At 45.9% G+C, this 19,459-nt stretch overlaps 1 protein-coding gene across 2 annotated transcripts in view; it reads right to left on the reverse strand.

Annotated features, from left to right (window-relative positions):
• The window catches only part of CHST13 (carbohydrate sulfotransferase 13), a 47,602-nt gene that overhangs the window by 20,581 nt on the left and 7,562 nt on the right, over positions 1–19,459 (reverse strand). The window contains exon 4 of one of the 2 annotated variants that reach the window (XM_042880285.1): positions 9,787–9,892. The gene's annotated coding sequence lies outside the window, so the exon portion shown is untranslated. Of the gene's footprint in view, positions 1–993; positions 1,074–9,786; positions 9,893–19,459 lie in introns of those variants that run through there. The other variant, XM_042880286.1, reaches the window with a different exon arrangement.

Below are 19,459 nucleotides of genomic sequence, written 5' to 3' on the forward strand. Positions count from 1 at the left end.
CCCCCCTGCGCCCCGCAGGCAGCCCCATGCGGCCCCGCGGAGCGGAGAGCCGGGGGTCGGGAACGTGCCGCCCGCCCCGCTGCCTCGTGGCTCTGCGGCTTCGCGCCGGACAGGAAGGAGTTACTGATGTGCTGGCGAGGCTCGGGAGTTTGCTGATGGCTTTTCTCAGCACGTTCCGCGCTTCGTAAGCATCGTAAAGTTACGTGGCCTTAAAACATACTTTTTTTTTTTTTTTTAAAGATCCTGCAGGGTTCAACTGAAAGCAATGCTCCCGAGCAGTGCTAACCCAAGCAATAAAGTTATGTAGGAGAGGGATTTTCTCCTATTTTTCTCCTTATCTCTGCATGCTTTTAGAAGGCAAGAGTGTACAGGTCTCATACTGCATCCCCTGACCTCCCGGCTCTGTACCTGCCGGCAAAATGAGCTCTGAGCTTCTGAAATAGCAGTAGTGCTGCTGAACCCCCTCTGCGGAGGACCTGCGCAGAGGCCAGCCTGGAAATACAGGCTGAGAGCGGGGTTCCCACTGCCAACGCTCGATGACTCCTTCCATCCCCTAAAGGCTTTAGGAGGGAGGACGGCTCAAGGAGGAGTCGCGGGGAATGACAAAGGACGCACGTGGCAGGCTTTGTTCTACCCTGGTGTAAAGCTAAGCCAGGAGGAGGAGTTCATTGTGTGAAGGAATGAGCGGAGCACAAGGGGACACACGGTGGGTTGTACCCGTGGCACTGCACAACTCTGTGCAGTGGGAACCCCTTCCCATTGTTTTTCAGCAGCTGAGAAGTGCACTCTGTTTTTCACTTTCCCACCTTATGGATTGAACACTGGAAAACCTGGCTAAGGGTTCCCAGAGGACCAAAGTCAATGAACATACCCTCAGCCCAGCTTCCCTGGGCTCAGCAACAGAAACACCAATATGAAGCAGCCAAGCTTCACCCTAGTTATTCATTCCCTCCAGAGAAAATAAAGCATCCCATTCAGATCCCAGGCACTGACCTGCTGAAAGATATCTGTGTCTGTGCTCCTATCCCAGGCGAGATCCACAGGACTCAGCTGAGAGAAAGCACATCTTTTAGATGCACGGGGTACCTACTTGGGCTCAGCTGCAGACACATTCAGCACTAATGCTAAGTACCATAATCAAAAGAACAAACACATTTTCAGGTGCATTGTGTTGGAAGCAGTTGATGGTGATGGCACACGTGGTAGGTCGAGGCCTTGCTTGGAAGAAACAGGTATTTGCTAGAGACTTCCTTGCTCCCTGTTTGCACAGGGCCTCTCACCACGGGGTCAGAGCATGGCTAGCACTATTTACCACTGTGAGGGCACCACTCATGGCCAGTAACAATGGCCAAAGGTTACTAATCACACCACATGGAGGAAAATGATTTGTTAATGCTGAGGAAATGCATTTGATCTGTGGGTGAAAAGGGAGTGCTTTTGGCCAGCAAAAAGATGCAGTTCCTTTGGTGCAGTTCATGCTCCATTCCCCCCCTGCTCATTAGCTGTCCTCGTTACTGTCTTCTCAGCAGGTTTTTCCCCAATGATTGCTGTTTCCCAGGCTCTTGCTGCCACTGAGTGAGATTAACCCCAAGCTTTGGTCTGATTACCACAATGAATAGAAAATTAACAGCAATGAGTTTCAGCTGGAAACTGAGGAATCTGCTGAATTCCTCCCCAGGTCCTGGTTTTCTGGCTACTAGGAAAAGGAGTCCTTCTAGGGCAAACTCTGCTTTTGTGCTCAGCTGTTTAATGCTGCAGCAACACTTTACCTTGGCCTCGTGCTCGTGAGACCTCCATCTGCTGGTGGCTGGGCTCCAGTGCATATTGCCACAGCCCCCAAATCTCACCACACCAGCCAGGGTCTGTAGGGAATTGCACTGATGTGGTACAAGCTTTCTTCAGAGACCAGCATCTGAGTTCTCAGAGATGGGAAATTTCCTCTCCATTTTCTAAGCACTGTATCTATCACACTGCATCCACATCTTCTGTGGGCATTAATGTGCCCTGTGTTACTCAATTTTATGGCATCAGTGCAATATCAGCTGAGGAGAACCTTGCAGAGCTCATCCTCCGCTTGAGCACACATGTACACAGCTTGTTCTGAAAGTTTCCCAGAGATAGGCACCCATCCCTTCTGGCTCTGCAGACCCCACAATGGTGGGGTGGTCTTCCTACCACCTTATCTGAACCATCCTTGTCATAATGGGAACCCTCTTCTATTTTGCCTTGGATCAAGCAAGGGAGTTCAGTTCCGTTGTATTTGATAATAAGAAAAGGCCAGTTCTGCTCATATTAGCCAGCTGAAATAGTAGCTTTCTTAAGCAGTGCACTGATTTTTCCACCATCTCCTCAAGCCTTTTACATTGGCAGAACGTGGGTTTTCAAAGGGAAAAAACAGAAGTGTTTAAGCCCACTTGGTACCAATTTACAACAGCTGTAGTTCAGAGCAGCAGGGAATTGTTGGGTGGATTTCTTTTCACCATTAAGAGCTGTAGTAACTGTTTGCAGGCTCAATATATGCAATCATAGAATATAGCAGAAATAGTTTGGATAAAAGGTAGAATTTACAACTAAATATCTCTGGAAAGGTACCTGGAGAGTTAAAAGTACAGAAAATAAGAGGATTGTTGAATCTTTAAAATCTATGGGTAGATTTTGCCACTTGTTCTTACCACGTAATGCTGATGCCTTGAAAAACCTCCTCAATCTTCGGGGGCTGTGGCAGGGAATGTGCAACTGACCCCAAAGATGCTGCACAGCCTGGGGAATCCCACTGAGTTTGTGGGTATGACAGCATGCACTGCCTAAAGTTCAGCACATCCACACACCTTGTCAGAAGGATAGTAAGGATTAGCATCTGGGCCTGAGTAGTTAATATTGTAACCTTGCTAATTCCATAGCTCGCTGACCTTTTTGTTCCTGAGCAAAACAGTAATCGCTTCCCAGAGATCCTCTGGCATTTGTCTCAGGGGAAATCTCCCTGGAGACAAGGAAATTAAAGACTGGCCACTCTCCTCTCATCCTGAAATGCTGGCCTCTGTCAAAAGAGATGTCCAGAAATCATTCATGTAACTTGCTTACTGCCACAATTTAAAAATAAAAAATAAATAAAAGCAGCAGCTGTTTTCTTTTAAAAGCACCAGTGATGGGAGCAGACCAAATTACAGGCCCTGAGGACTGCTCTCTGCCTGCAACACTTGCTGCTAGAAATACCACTGGTATGAAGGAAACTCCCACCAACCATTTTATTCAGCCGTGGCAGCTAGGGACCCTGCTTGCCTTTTGTACCAGACATTTATATTTCATTAGTTTATACGCTGTAACCAGCTGGGAGCTTGTTCTCTGCTGTCTGATTTAGAGGCTCACAGGCAGAAGGGATGGGATTTACAGGTACATGGTAGAAAACCAATTGCCCTTGATCTTAGCACACTGGGAACTGCAGCTACTTCCGACAGCAAGAGCAACAAATCTGTCAAGCCTCCCACCAGCAGCACAAGACTCCTGCAGTCAGCTTCTACTCTGTGCACTGCTGCTGCCTGCACATTTCCAGCAGAAAGCCTCAGCCTCTCTTCCTGCTGCCCACAGCACCAGCTGCTGCCAGTCAGCTCCATCTGCTGTCTCCAGAGCGGCTACATGTGGGGTCACACAAAGAGAAGAGGATGCTGATGCATTGCTCCTGGCTGAGGTGCGAGCCTGCTGGTGGCTTTCCTGCACCTGGGGGCTCAGCCATAGCAGCTGGTCCTGCTCTGTGCCTGCCCAGCAGTGCACTCACGTTGTGGCCCTCACAGCCGGTCCAGCTTTCCCATTTGGAGCACCCACGTGGAATCATAGAATGATAGAATCGTTTGAGTTGGAAGGGACCTTTAAGGGCCATCGAGTCCAACTTCCCTTGCAGTGAACAGGGACATCTACAGCTCGATCAGATTTTTCTGTTTGTGTACTCATACTGAGCGAAGGAGAAAGCGCTCATTTCTAACAGAGCATTTCAGTGCACGAGAAGACAGCAGATATCAGTGAACAAACCAATGGATAACCAAGGGGAGCACTCTGCTCCCGGCCCAATACCAGGTGTCCCATGTCCTTCTGGTGTTTGGAAGCTGGAAGATTCAGTTCATGCCACTGTCAGAATCCACCTGACAGACTTGAGGAGGAGCAAACCATTGAATATCATCAGCTGGCATCTCATCAGCTGCCAGAAAATGAGTTATGTCTGTGTGCTGCCTCTCCTCGTGGAAATGGCTGGGGCCTGGGGTCACCACTGGGAGATCAGACCTTACTTCAGGGACTCGAGCACTCTGCTCTTTAAGCATTTGGTTGAAGCTGGTGGTAAGGAGGAGGAGGAGGGAGTGTTTGCCCACAGCTACGGTGCCTCTGCTGATGCATTTGCAAGCCCAGAATTGCCAGTTTGAAGCCTGCATGGAACAGGCCAGGTCTTTGGCTGCCATAAGCATTTTTTCAGAGACTTTTTTGGTATTTATCCCAACAGAGAGGCGAGGTGCATGTTGTCTATACACATGCATTTGATGCATTTTTTAACAGCTGTTAAAAAGGTATAGAACAGATTATGCTAAGTTTTGTTTGCCTGGCAGCATGTGACTCAGTACCATAGGCAAGCCCAGTGCCTTAGGAGAGCAGTTAGTAAAGGCTGCTTAGAAATTGCAATGAAAAGTCCTGTTTTCAGCTGTTGTGCTCTCATCCATTGAAATGGCTCCATATGCAGAGGGAATTTAAAAAAAACAAAAACAAAACAACACACAGGCCAAAGACAGTCTGACCCTGACATAAAATGCCATCAGTGCAATGCTATAAAAACAGTCTGTCACAGCAGTGCTGTAAAAGTCTCCTCAATCACAGAACGAGCTTGCTGAGAAAGTTATCTTGCTCCTTAAAACCTTGTGTGACAGGCGGGGATGAAAGTCCTGCATGCCCTTGTCCTTCTCACACCAAGGAAGCTTGGGCAAGGCTTTTCACTGACCTGCTGACAGTACTTGCTGCCCTCTGGGATGGCAGGGGGGCTTATTTTATGCCTGAGAACTGTAGACTGAGCCATCCTCCCAGTCTCACAATGCTACATGTTTTAGTATGTGGTTTTATGCAACAGTGTGCTGCCTGCCTCCTTCCAGGGGCTGCTGAACCTGTGCCTTGTCAAAGCCCTTATCACCACTTATAGCCCTGACATCATGATCAGACCATCAGAAACACTGACACTGCCCTACAACACAGCATAACGACCCTGGAAGAAAAGGAGAATGAAAGGATGCAACGGGATGGAGCAGTGCTTCCAGTGATCCTGTGTGATTTAGGTACACAATTAGGTGGGTCTTTAGGTCCTTAAATCCCCCAAGTACCACTGAAACATCCGTTCATGACTAAAAATGGAGTTTCCTGTTTACCGAGGGGGGTATGATTAAAATACTCATCATCTAAGTACTGTTTCAGAGGCCGCACCCTGCATGTACTGCCACAAAGTCAAACTCACAGCCATTCCTGCAGTGTTAAGCACAGAGAACTAATTGCCCACACCTGGGCATGACAGGGCTGGCCAAATCCAAATTAAACAGGTTCAATTTGATGGAAATCCTGGTTGAAAAATTATATGTATGTTCTCTGTCCAGCCATCTTCCATAGCTCTATGTGTTTTCACTACTCTAGAAGCCTGAGATACTATTTTTATTTAGACTAAAAATAATAAAGGCTTTTCTCCAATCCTCTGGGTGCCCTAATTGAATTATGTCTGCATTAGTAAACCCTAGCACTGCTAAAATGAAGGCAGCCAACTACCCAGAGTGTCTAGGAGGCACGTCTAGGAGGCACGGTGTCTGCCTCCTCCAGAAACTCTATCCAGAGGTGCCTTGTGCAAGAAGTTTAGTCCTGGAGTGTTACCAAATGAGGTTACTTGCAATTATGGAGTGGAAAAAGCACATTCCACGTCTCTGAGCCATCGCACAGTTCCTCTCCTTTACAAAGAGATTTCTCTAACAAGGACTTTGGTCCAATGTTTGCATAGTCCGTTGTAGATAGGAGAGGATGGGGCAATGGCTTTGGGCCACAGCTCTTATTACTACCACAGTTAATTCAGAGAAAACAGCCCACGGATGGCTGAAAATGCCAAAGAATGGTCTGGCTGCCATCAAGCCTACATCTTATAGCACTGAATGGCTGTGCTTGTTAAATACTGCTGCATTTCCAGCTGGTTGCAATGGGCTCTATTCTTTTCAGCATAGCTAAAATAATCCACAGAAGCATCCCTAAACCTGACCTTCTCAAAGATTTGCTGTCACTGAGGGGGAGAGAGAGAAAAAGCTAATTCTTTTCTACAGATGTTCTCAGCAGTACTGTGATCTCAGCAAAACCACAAAGATTCAAGTGCCTCTCTTAGCTAAGGAAGCAAGCACAGTCAAATGCCTTCCCCAGACCTTCCTCCCAGCTAACAGTGCAGCTAGTGTCACTGAAGAAAAAAAAATAAGCAAACAGTGGGGATTTTTATTTACTTATTTATTTTTTTGCTGTGATTTCTGTGGTTAAAGCTGCGGCTGAAAGCAGCAGTAGCAGGTTACAGCAGAAACTGAATACGCTACTGTGAAGAGGTTTGGCTCAGTGAACTGGGCAGTCTGAAAGAGAAATTGGTATGCAAACTTCAGAAATGGATTTAAACAAAACAAGATTATCTCTTTCAATGGAGACGTGCTTTTCTTCTCACCAGCTGGATGCAGTATAAGGTAAGCACCCTGGAGCTAATGGAGCAGAGGAACTCAAAGTGTTTCACTTAACCTCTCAATTATGTCCTCTCCCCCAACAGCTCAGTTTAGCAGTCCTCTGCTCCCATAGAGGCTTTTCCCACATACGAGACAGGAGAGTAAATCCACCCCCATCCTCACAGCCTTTGAGCTGGAAGCACCAGCCTTGAGTTGCTTTCTACAGATGCCCACTGCTGATGTGGAAAAGCTTCTTGCTGCCCTTCAAAGCAGCTGTAAGTGAGCAGTAAACTCATCACTGAGAGGGAACCACGATTATGTATTATCTAGAAGTATGGTTGGCTGAGAATATAAACTCTTGCTCCATGCAAAGAAAAGATTAGGAACAGGGGAAAAAAAGTAATAAAGTGGAGTTATTCTGCCAGTTAATCCTCATCCACACTGCAGTGCAATATATATGGTTTTATAGCCCTCTCAGCTTTATTTCCCCTGATAGTTGGTCTGTGGCCAGCCAAACTACTCCTGTGGAGCCCAAGGGAGGTTCATGGTGCTAAACCAGCCAACCATATAGTCAAGGCAAGACCTGACTTTCCAGGACCTCCTCTCAAGATTTCCAAAGCTTGACAAAGTAGGCATGGCTCCATGGGTCTCGTGAGCCACTGATTGACTACCCAAAAATTTATAGTTGTGTGGTTGCTACAGCTATAGCTAAAGGAGAGAGATAGTTTTCTGTTTCATATTTTCCAATGAAAGCTTAATTGGAGCATGCAGTAGCCAAGAAAAGAAAATCATTTTCAGCTGAAGTATCTAAAATGTATTCTGCAATCCATCGGGACAAGTGCACATTAGTGAGAAGCCTAATCCTAAATCCTACTTTGTGACCAAAACTAGAAATGACAATGAATGACACAATGCAAAATCTCGTTGTTTTGGTTACAGTATCCCCAGAATCTGTCCTGAACTCAAAGAAGCCAGGTCTGCGGCTTCGTGTTGACATCTGAGATTATCAAGGAACAGGAATCAATGAATAGCTGCATTGAACCACTTCACGTGCCTCATTAATGTGTTAAATAATGGCTGAATAAAGAAAGAATGTGTAATAGTCGAGTGAAACATTAGACCATACAGAAACACAGTGCTAAAAGCATCAGTTTTTCCTACAAAGAAAAATGGTGGTATTTCTATACAGACTCAGCCAAAAAGACTTTCCTCCCACTCCAGCTTTTGAAACAATTAATTTCATGGAAACCAGAGAGGGAAATCCTGCTGTGGAACCAAATGCTTTAAAAACAGTACTTTGGTGAAAGGTCCAGTGGCATTGAAAGCAAATGCACCTGGCTTTCTGGGCTGCACTCAGAGGAAGCTCCTATTAGCTTCAGTGACAGATGTGAATACATATACTCTCCAGTATCTCACCTTTCTTTCCAATTTTAAATTACATTAAGTGCAAAATAAAGGGGGAAAACCTTTCCTTACCTAGAGTCAGAAATCTGTTTTTTTTCTTATCAAAAAGCCCTTCCAACCACATACCCTCAAGAATATTGGCTGCAAAATCAATCAGCAGTCTTTTACCTAAGAACCCCATTTAGCACAAGCATTTCCCTCGGTCTAAGCCTTCTCCGGGGGCAGAAGATGTCATTTCTGATGGCATGGGATTTGTACCAAATCAGCATCTGCATTCCCTCAGGAACTCTACATTCACCTGGGTAGAGCAATGCCAGAAAGATAACTCCTAGACAAAAATGAACCTTAGAGCAACCAAGATGGTTGCAATTTGGAAAAACTGTAAGCAAGCTGAAATGAATTACTGTTGCTGGAAATGCTGATCTAATTTAACAATAGGTGGTGTACCTGCCTCACAAAAACATGCACACAAAATCTGGTATTGCGAGGACAAATGTAGAAATGAAGGCTGGAAATCACCTAAAGCACTGTAAGGAAGTCATGGAAAGCAGCTTTTTCCTCGCAGACAAGAGGTGGTAATTTCATCCTCTCTCACAGTGAAAACACTGGTTCCTGAATTTAAATTCTCTCAGAATAAGACAAAATGCCCTCCAGGTTGTTTCTTACCCACGGAATTAACTGAGGCCATGAATTTTGAGACTCTCTCAAACAGACAGCATCTCATTTTCTAACACTTTTCAAAAAGCCTAATAAAGATGAAATGAGCAGCATTTTTATTACCCGTTTTAACACAGAAGCCAGGAGTGGAAACATTGAGGAATGCCACTGATTCAGTAGACAAATGCTGTGGTGTGTCTTTGCATTAAAACCTTAAGGATGAAGCTGTGGGTGTAGTTTATCTAAAATCTAGACAGAGCAGGGGACTGAGGCAAGAGAAGGAGATGATGGAGAGCAGTGGTTCCCAGTTGATGGCATTGCATGTGCCTTCTGTAAAACCCAAAGGAATGCAGCCATGAGCTCTGCTCACACATTCAGCAGAAATTCCCAAAGTCAGAGGGGAAGGCTCCATGTCCCAGGGGTGTTAGCACCTCCTGCTTTGGAAAGGGGGTACTGGGTGCTTCCTGGCAAACTCCGAAAGAGTTTTAGTGATAGGACTATGTAAAGGCTTGGTCAGAAGGGCCATGTTGCCAGACAAGTTAATGCCATAAGAACACAATACTTTCATGGTTCTTAATGGCAAAAAGGACACAGTTAAGCGCACAATGAATCTTGTAGGCTTTGTAAAAGCTCCATAAACAGTTCCAAGTCCTGATGAGGTTGGGAACATGGAGCTCTGTGCCCTACCAGAAGCTGCAGGTTCCTTTCCACTTCACTCTTTAATCAATTACACATTTGCTACTGCTGCACATTTGGCTACTGTAACACGGACCCCTAATCCACACTATTGTCTGCCTAATACAGAAGCCATGACCCCACAACAGGAGGAAGACAAATGGCTTTAGAAGCCCACTCCAAAGAGCACCCAGTGCAGTGACAGAAGATCCCTCCAAAAGGAAACCCATGGGGAAACCCTTATGCTTGCAAGCTGCCATCAGAATTGGAAACAGCCTAGTCCTGCTTTGTACTGAACACCCATCTAATGTGAGTTATCATGGACCTGGAGGGTTCATCTGGCTGTTAGACTGACCTGCTATAGAATCCCAGAGAGTGAGCAGTCCTCCCACAGCACAGTGTGTGAACTGGAACAGCCAGGCAGGCGGTGGTCAATCTCCAGCAGGTTGTCAGGTTTTGACCTGAAAGAAAAGGAGAAAAAAAGTTAGAATTGCAGAATCATCACAGACCGCCAAAATCACCCAGCCCAACCATCAACCCATCCCACCATTGCCTGTAGGATTCCGTGGCGTCCAGACTCAGGCTGAATGTGTGCAGGCACAGACGTGTGATGGAAATGCTGATCTGCATGTCTCTGAGGGCAATGGAAAACATTCAGCCTGCTTCTACACTCTCCTTATGCACAGATTTATTTTATTTATTGAGGGTCTCTCACAGTTCAGGAGTACACAGAAGAGTTAATTTAATTTACTATGAAGTGCCACACAGTGGTATGAAATGTTTCATACACAGACAAAATTAAAAGGTTTCCCTGAATTGAAAAGCTGAGTTATTTCCAATTGCATTCAGAAGGGTCAGAAAACAGAAGAATGGGAGGAAAATCTTTTTCCATGGGATGAAAGGAGATGGAAGTTAATGATCTCTCATGATTAACTTACAGCCTCTTAGGCATCAATGTTAAATCAGCTAGGCTCCTGCTGACTTATCTCCTCTAAGACACCTTTAACAACTGATCTATTTCTTTCTGTTCAGTTTAAGTACAAGAATTTGAACACCTCGGTGTAAGTTCACTTCAGGTTCACTTCCAGAGTAAAGGGGAAACCTGTCACTTTGCTTCAACTGTTAGTGCAGCAAAGCATGAGTATACGAACATAGTTTGGGCTTTCATTGTTTTAGCAGGTTTGCTCCGGTGCCCAAAATTTGGACCAAACCACAGCCCCCAGTGGTTTTGTTCTCCATGGTAGCCCACAGTGTTCTGCAGTAGAAATTAAAATGTTGCAAAATGTGGCAGAATTTCCAGAAATCATAGCACCCTTCCTGGGGAGCGCTTCCCCTTGAGAGCAGGAGGGTTTTGCAGACATGCACTGAGCTTTCTCCCCATGCTGGAAATGCTCTAACCTTCAATCCATACCTTCCCAAGGACGCCCACTGCAGCAGGAGGCCAATGCAGGTCCATCTCAAGCTATAAGTCACAGAATCATAGAATAACAGAATCGTTTGAGTTGGAAGGAAGCTTTGAAGACCATCTGGTCCAACTCCCCTGCAGTGAACAGGGATGCCTGCAGCTCCATCAGGTGCTCAGAGCCCGTCCAGCCTGACCAGGGTATTCACATCCAGACCTGTTCAGCGTGCTGCTGACTGACACAAGGAATAATGCCATTTCTAGTACAAAGACAACCTCTATTTGCAGAGAGGTTGTGCTGCTCTTTAAAGTGCAGCCAGGAGCAGAGAGTGCTCTTGCATCCTGCCGAGGGATGCTTTTTGCAGGGACTGAGCCCTGGCAGCTTCCCCAATGGCACACTGAGCTGCCAAGCATGCCCATAGCCATGAAGGCAGTACAAACACCCCAAAGCAGCCCTGCGTGTGTCTGCAAGTTTGTCCAATCATACCCTTGATCCCCGTGGGCATCCTCACTCCACCCCCCCAGAAAGCACTGCAGACAAATCATCTCCCCATTGTGTTTAACAGAAGGCACATATATGAAAGCCTTCATAAAGAACACACTTCCCTCTTTGTGCATAGGGAGCATCAACTGGAAAGCAGCCAAGCAATTACCGAGCCCAAGAAGAAAGAAAGCATCAAATTCGTTACCCAGAAGACTTACAGACCAAACCTGAAAGGGATTATAAAACCCCATCCAAACAGACATAGCATTGCTACAGCAAAGCACCTAGCTCTCAGGAGGGGAGTGGAACCCCAGCAGTGTGGGGCAGCCATGCAGCCGCCTGCCCATGGGCACCATGGCTGTACCAAACCCCCCTGTCTGCCCCATGCCAGCCAGCCAGTCCCAGCCCACCAGGAGATACCTGGCTGCAGTAAATCAGCAGCAGGGGACATTCCCCCAGAGGTCATTTTTCTGCTGATCAGAACCCTGATGATGGCTGGCTATGCTGCATGAATGGGTTTTGCTCATGCAGGGCACCTGCAGTTGTCATATGGCCTGGCTGGATGTTTGCACAGCCTATCTCAAGTGTATCTGCTATTCAAGCTGACCCTATACATTCCATTGGTATTTTGTTTTTTGGCTATTTTCCCCCTTCTCTGGGCTCATGACGAGGAGTTCTCTAACAATGGGCTACGGCACAGCCTAGAGCTGGGACTGACCGTGTCAAATGACAAGATATTTTTGTTATAACCCGTATAAGTAGGGGAAAGCCATGACTTTGAAGTAGAAAAGGTTTTTTTCTCTTGAGAACATGAAATCTTCCAGATCAGACAGGCCTTGCCCAAGGCGGTGTTCCTAGAAGAAGGACTGTTTTAGCTTCAACCTCCAGCTGCACCCTGAGCATTGGCGGTCTGTGGGTGCAGATGGATGTCAGCTCCTCCAGCCAAGATTTTGGCTGGCCAGATGGGTCAGAGCCCTGCACACATGTGAGTTGCAGTCCAGCCTCTTCCCCATCCAGTGCAAAAGAGTGCCCACATGAGCAGGGCACATCTACCTGGTACAAACTACCTGTCAGCTCAGAGAGCATCAGCATTGTATTTTTATATTTTTTTGGCTATCGAGCAAGTTGTGATTCCAGTGGGTTACACGCAGCACCATCCGTCCAGGGGAAACACAAACAAATAAATCAGCAAAGCCTGCGGGGTCATCGGAGTATCTGTCTGCCTGATGCCAACTGCAGAGGAGGCGGCTTGCTCCTTTGCCCTCTTGCCCCCATGCCAAGGATCTAACAAGGCAACCAAGGAACTACGTGAGGTGGGGTTTAATTACAATAAAATACACCAAGCACATCACACATATTGATTTGTAACTCTCACCAGAGATTGTTTTCATAAAGTAATTGCAGATGCTTGCTCTTGTTGCTTGCAAGTCAAATCTCTGTCTGTCTTTCTTAACAGCCTCTGCATCACGGATCTCACGAGAGGTTTGGGCACTTTAAAAGGATCAGCAATTATCTGTGGTGCATGCTTTGCATTTACTTTCCTTGCATATTCGTGCCAGCAATATTTTAGCAAGCACATAACAGGAGGAAGCAGAGACTAACAATGGGGGATACAGCTGAAGTGAAGCAGATGTCTTTTAAATTCAGAGCACACATAGCACAGAAGCAGTGAGTAATCGAACACAAACCAGAAGTGAAACCAGAAAAGCTGAATTTTATACTTAGAACTGAACACTACAGAAAAAAAAAAAACCCAAAAAAACAAAAAGTGGTGGTGCAAAAAAAGCCTTATTTTAAAAACTCTTTGCTTCTTTGAATGCCCCATTGCATTGCCAAGTAGCACAGATAAAGAATTCCAATAAACTGAGTTTAGTGTTGACCATGTCCCTCACATTATTGCTTTTTGGCACAACATGTAGGACACCTCCAGGCCAAAACACAAGTGATGCCGAAAGAACAACTGTTCCTTCCCTCCAGGAATGCGAGCTTTCTGATTGTTACATAAACACATTTGTATCTATTTTTTTGGGAGATTCACCACAATAGCAATTATACCATTACCCATGAGTCAGAGAACATTTTGCTGACATTTTAAAACATATAACTTAAGGCCAGAACCTCCTAAACTTCACAAACAAGTAGAGCTGATGGGAAACAGCCTTATTCACTCCAGTGGGATTGCTCTAATGAGCAAGGGTTTGCAAGATGTGATCTTAGATTGTGAACTGTATGGAGCTGCTTTGTTTTAATTGCAAGGCACTGGGCACATCCAGGCAGGAGCAAAACATGAGGATAAAAGAACAGCTTTGGAGAAACTGCAGATAATTATAAAATGAGAAAGAACCAAGGGTGGAGGGTTATTTCTTTCTGCTGGTTAATCTAGGAAACCTATTCAACTGAGGCAGAAACCAGTGGTCATTAGCAAAGTGACACGCAAGCAGTAAAAAACTCCAGTCTGAGCTTTTACCGTAATCACAGACCTGAAAGATGGACTTTCAGCTTCTTTTGGAACAGCTCGCTTCTAAAAGCGGACCCAAAACGTAACCCACACACCAGAGGCTATCTTTGGTGCAGAAGCCCTTCTGGATAAACCAACACAAGGAGGTTTTTGGCAGCACAGCAGCTGCTCATAGCCCTGCTTTAGCTGTTGCACGGCCACAAACAGAGGCAGGCCAGGAGGCTGCTCCAGCTCAGCACTGCTGCATTGTGCTGCAATTCAGCAGAAGCTTTGGATCCATGTAGCCCAGACATCAGCCTCCTCTCCCACACTTTGCTCACATCTGGATTTCAGATAAAGCTAAAATACTCTGGAATTAAACTCATAGAATCATAGAAAGCTTTGAGTTGGAAAGAACCCTTAACATCCATCTGTTCCAACTTCCCCTGCAATGAACAGGGACACCCACAGCTCCATCAGGTGCTCAGAGCCCGTCCAGCCTGACCTTGGCTGTCTGCAAGGATGGGGCACCACCACCTCTCTGGGCAGCCTGTGCCAGTACCTCGCCATCATTGCTATATAAACATAATTTAAAACACAGCTTCTGTTTACTGTTCCCAGTGATATGGAGTGCTCACTTTTACCTGGCCTTGATAGGACACTAAAATCTCAGCTGTGGGCTCTCAGTGCCTCATGCCCTGTCCTGGCCGCGTGGCAGAACCGCACAGCTGTTACACGGCTCTGCTTTCTGCCTGGCCATGTTTCTATTAAAGCCATTTTGCTGCCAGAACCACAAAGGATGAGGTAAGGAGGAAAAAACTCAAAGGCTGTCAGCGAAACCACTCTCGAATAAGGTGACATAAGCCTCGCGTACAACAGATAAAGCTTAATCTCTGAAAAGGGACAGCAGAAAGGCTGGTAGGTTTCAAAACGAGGCACAACAGCTGTGTTTGGCTTGGCCAACGCCAGCTCTCCCTTCTGCTGCAGCTGTCTCTGCTCATGTGAACAAGGCAGATTAAAATGCGGCATTCTGCAGACCTAAACCTGGAGCGCCGCGGGCTGGAGGCAGTGAGAACAGAGCTGTGATGCTCTGGTGACAACTCAGTAATAATTGCATGGTGCTGCCCAGACTTCAAAGGATAGCATTTGCTGGCTCAAAGCGTGTCTTTTTTTGTTGTTTCAAAAATGCCTTTTGATAGGAAAATGCACGTCTTTGTGTCTGTCTGGTTTGACTGCTGGGCTTAATTGGTCTTATTTTGGAGCATAACAAATCAGCAAGATGCGGTAGAAGTCAGAATAGATCGAGCTAAAAAGCTTTCTGTAACTTGCCGACACAGAAAGAGGCACTGCCCTCTTTCCACAGTAATAGCTATACCACCAACCTGAAAAGGAGCTTAAAATAAGTAACAGTACTAAAAAAGGAAAGGGTGTATGCAGGAGTGTATCTGTGGAGCCACTCCACCCGTTGCGATGGGAAAAAACTCAACTGGGTGGACCTGCATTCCAGCAGTAGCTCAGGATGCCGGCACTTCATATTCCTGTGCCTGCAGATACACTTTTCTTACCCACAGTCACAATTGTGGAGGAAAAATAAGAGGCAGCTTGATAAACAAAGCGAGGCACAACAAAGCACTCAAGAGAAAAACGGAAATAATTTGTTCGACAAGACGAAGAACAACACAGTGTGTGTGTTCAGGAGTGCTGCTTTTCATCTTTGTGGTAATTGCATCGTTTATTAGGTGATGCTTCCTGGGATGGTGTTTAGAGTTATTGTGTGAGGATGTCATAACATCCGTGTTCATTAGATAACTTTGGGGACCTCGCTGTGGGAGACTGTAAGGAGAGGGAATGAGAGAGAAATTGTCTGAGAGAGATCAGGTGTGCTGCTGGGATGCGAAGGGCACAGTGCTCAAAACAAATCAAGCTGCAACCTTTTCCTGCAGGTGTAAGAAGCCCAGGGTTCAGGTCTAAGCTGGCATCTCACATACTGGTGAGAACTGGGGAAAACTGGATGCAATCCATTGGCTCCTGCTGCAAAGGAATGAGCTGAGAGAGACTAGGAGATTTGGAACAAGAGAGGAGCCTTGGGAGGCATGCCATACTGTGAAGCTCTACTTTAGGACACGAGGTAATGGCTTTAATGGCTAGATGAGGTTCAGGTTGGATGTTACGAAAAGTTTCTTCTCAGAAAGAGCAGTGATGCACTGGCAGTGCTACCCAGGGAGTGGTGGAGTCACTGTCTCTGGAAGTGCTCAAGAGCTGTGAAGATGTGGCACTGAGGGATGTGGTCAGCAGGCATGGTGAGGATGGGTTGATGGTTGGATTTGATGATCTTAGAGGCCTTTTCCAATCATAATCATTCTGTGATTCTGACAGAGGAGTTGCTCAACATGCTCACTGAGAGGTTTCGGTGCAGATGTACCTGGGCCCCTGCTGCTGATGGCAGCCTGGGAACCACAGAGCTGTTAAGGCCAGATAAAAGCCAGAAATGCAGTGATCTCATCCATAACCCTGAGTAGTCTGTCCTTGTGAGCTAGGCTCTGATACAACTTAAGGTAAAGTGCTGTTCCTTATTAGGGCTTTGTTAGTTCATGTCTCGTCACCATTACCTCCTTGTTTCCTCAAAGAACTCCTAGAAGGAAAATCAGTGCCATTCTCTCAGCTTTCAGGACCAAGACATTGAATTATTACTTAAAAGAAAGCTGAAGGTTAATTTTTGCTTGGGAAAAAAAAAAAATCAGTTGTACAGAAAGAAATATTCTAAGTATTCAATTTTGATTTTTGGAGTCCAATCAGTTTGATTTCCTCTCCCTCAATAGGATGTTCCTTTGGTATTTGGTATCTTTTCTCTATTTCGGAATGTCCGTCTTGTTAGTGAAAAAGATGTTGAGTCTTCTATGAGTGCAGTCATGAATAAAATTTAAATTCACTCATTTCCTAAAAATCCCTCATCTTGGCTGCACAAGCACTTGAGGCAATGCTCCTGCAAGTGTATTCCTGGTTGCTCCCTGTATCCCGAAAACATCGTTCCATTGGCTACAGCTCCAGCAAGGCCAGCTCCCATCCCTTGGATGCAGGACATGCTCCTGCCTCGATGCATGCAAATATGGCCATAGCGTGCAGCTGTTCTTGATGGTCGTACCTGGTTTATGGATCTGAGGTTTTTATTTGGAGCAGTGATGAAGGAGAGGAAGAAAAATTTGCGTTTTAGCTCTTCAGAGTTTGGAGGGACTGCAGTTAGAAAGTCACCTTCTGACTTGTACGAGGAGCACATTTGACCTGGGAATTGCTCAGACAGAGAAAATCAATGTGAGCTGGTATAATTTATTATTTACACAAAGGCGTTCTATACCCAAAGGCTTTACGCCTCTTGTTAATAGTCACTTTTCAAACAGATTACACTAAGACTAAACCACACACAGCTCTTCTCTCCCTCTTGGCTGATGGTTGGAATTTTAGGTCTAAAGAAGAGGTAAAGCAGCCAAGTGAATGTGGTGGATCTTGGTGGATCTCTACAAGGATGAGGTCTCATGTGGGCACTGCTGACAATAACTGCAAGCTCATCAAGAGGTGCAAATCCTAAGCTCAGATCTCCCAGTGTTCTTCTCTTGCAGCTCACTATGGGACAGAGAACACATGGATCAGGTCACAAATCCATGGGAACGTGCTTCCAACAGTGCCTTTGTGGATGCCTGGCTGAGAGAAATCCTCCTCTCCAATGCAGGAACATTTCTCCTGGTATGCAGCTCCAAATGCGGGACCAGAGCAGGGAGTGAGTCACAGGTGTCTGTCTGTACGTGCTTCATGGCAGAGCTGCAAGGCAAAAGGTAGTTGGAAAAAGTTCACACACAATGTGAGAGGTCTGAGCTGTCAAGATCTTCAGCCAGGGTATGTTTCTCTTTGTCAGCATGAACTTGGGATGCATTGGTACCACCGTATGGGGCCGAGCATCTCCAGATTGGGCTCCATCCAAAGGATGATGGTTTAGTGGACATGGCGTTGATGAGTTAGTGGTTGAACCTGATGATCGTAAAGATCTTTTCCAGCCTTCATGGTTCTATGATTCTGTGTCCTGCCCCAAAGAGCCGCACTGGGCAGAGCAAAAGAAAACATCAAGCTGTGTTCTGCTGCAGCATTTTAAAGCTGAAGGCAAACAGTATAACCATCCAGTTTGCTCACACGGAGAAAAAGAAATTGCTCTTTGCTTTCTGCATGCTGGGTTTTTTTCTGCACTGCTGCCAAGCTGTTTGTTGTTTTATTTTTTTAAACTTCAGCAACTGATAAAATCCATATTTAGAGAAAAAACAGCAGATTCATTTTACAAGATGAATGCAAATGAAAGCAGTTGTCCAAACCGTCCCTTAATGCGGTGTGCCACTGTCAGTGTCTGTGATTAACGCTTCCTGCTTGGAGTAATGCCTTCTATCCCATTGCTGTGCTGCCCCACGCAGAGCAAAAGCACCCCGGTGGTGCAGCCACGTGCTGACTTCCTTTCCCTGCAGTACAGAGCTGTGCCTTTCGGAGATTGCTGGTGTCATTTGGTCTGAGATCCTTTGGTTTCCTTTGGTTTGCAGAGCTGCACAGCGGATGTGAAGTTTCTCACAGCAACACTTCCATAATAGAAATGAGACTGGCTGTGACAGTTCCCATTATGAAAGAGCAGATGAATTCTTATCTCCTTTTGTCAAAATTAAACACTTCTGCTTGGCCCAAAGAGATAATTCCTCCATTTGAAATGCAGATCTGATATTTTGCTATTCAATTAAATTTCTCTGCCTTCTTGGATAGGCTGCAATTGTTACTCAATTTTCTAACTGTGGCACTGTGAGGGAGGGAGGGCTTTGCTCACTGATCTTCTCCCTGAGGCTGCATTCTGGATCTGCAAGAATCATCCTAGAAGAGTATTTTGTCATGCAGCTTCTTGTCGTTGCTGTGCCTCCTCTCCTGTAAATACAGTTCCCTAAATGGAAAGCTTTGATTTAAGGCAACTTTTGCTGGGGGTCTCTTGTAATGTAGGAGTAGATGGGGCTACAATCTATGACACAGAAACGTGACAAAGAGGGAGTGAGGCTGTGGCCAAGGTCTTGCAATGACAAGAGTGTAACTTTTCATAGAAGAGCTCAACAGATAAGTGGTAAGGGGGGAGTCAAGCTTAAATTCAAAAACCAATCTCCAGGGCCCCAAAAGGTCTTTAGCCACAGGGCCAGAGCACATAGCTGTGTTCCACAGCCTCAATCCCGCTTTGTCCCACGTTTCTGTGTCACAGATCATAGCCCCATCTACTCCTTCTACATCAGGACAGACCCACACCAGAAGTCGCCTTAAATCAAAGCTTTCCACTTTAGCATGGTGCTTCTGCTAAATCATTTCCATTATTCTGCAAACTGCCTTCTGTTCCTTTGTCATGCTTCCTCCCATAGTTCCCCATTGCTCACCTTCATCCTGCAGAAGTGACTGTGGCTATGCAGCCCGATCCTGCTTCCTTTCAGCAGCCCTGATTTTTGCTTCCTTTCTGCAATCTTGGGAGATAAAGATGGATTCAGGCTTGGGTGATAAAGGAAGCAGCACTTTAGGTTTCACAGTGGCATGTTTAGCATCATCATCTGCATCATCACCATCATCTTCTAAACATATCGCATACCCCTTATTTGTACCCAAGCAGCCACCACGAGGACCATGACCATATTCTAGCTGCAGATCATGTA

Source organism: Lagopus leucura, unplaced genomic scaffold (assembly GCF_019238085.1).
Source record: "Lagopus leucura isolate 7727_CA_CO unplaced genomic scaffold, USGS_WTPT01 Super-Scaffold_100026, whole genome shotgun sequence".
In the NCBI taxonomy this organism is placed as follows: domain Eukaryota; kingdom Metazoa; phylum Chordata; class Aves; order Galliformes; family Phasianidae; genus Lagopus; species Lagopus leucura.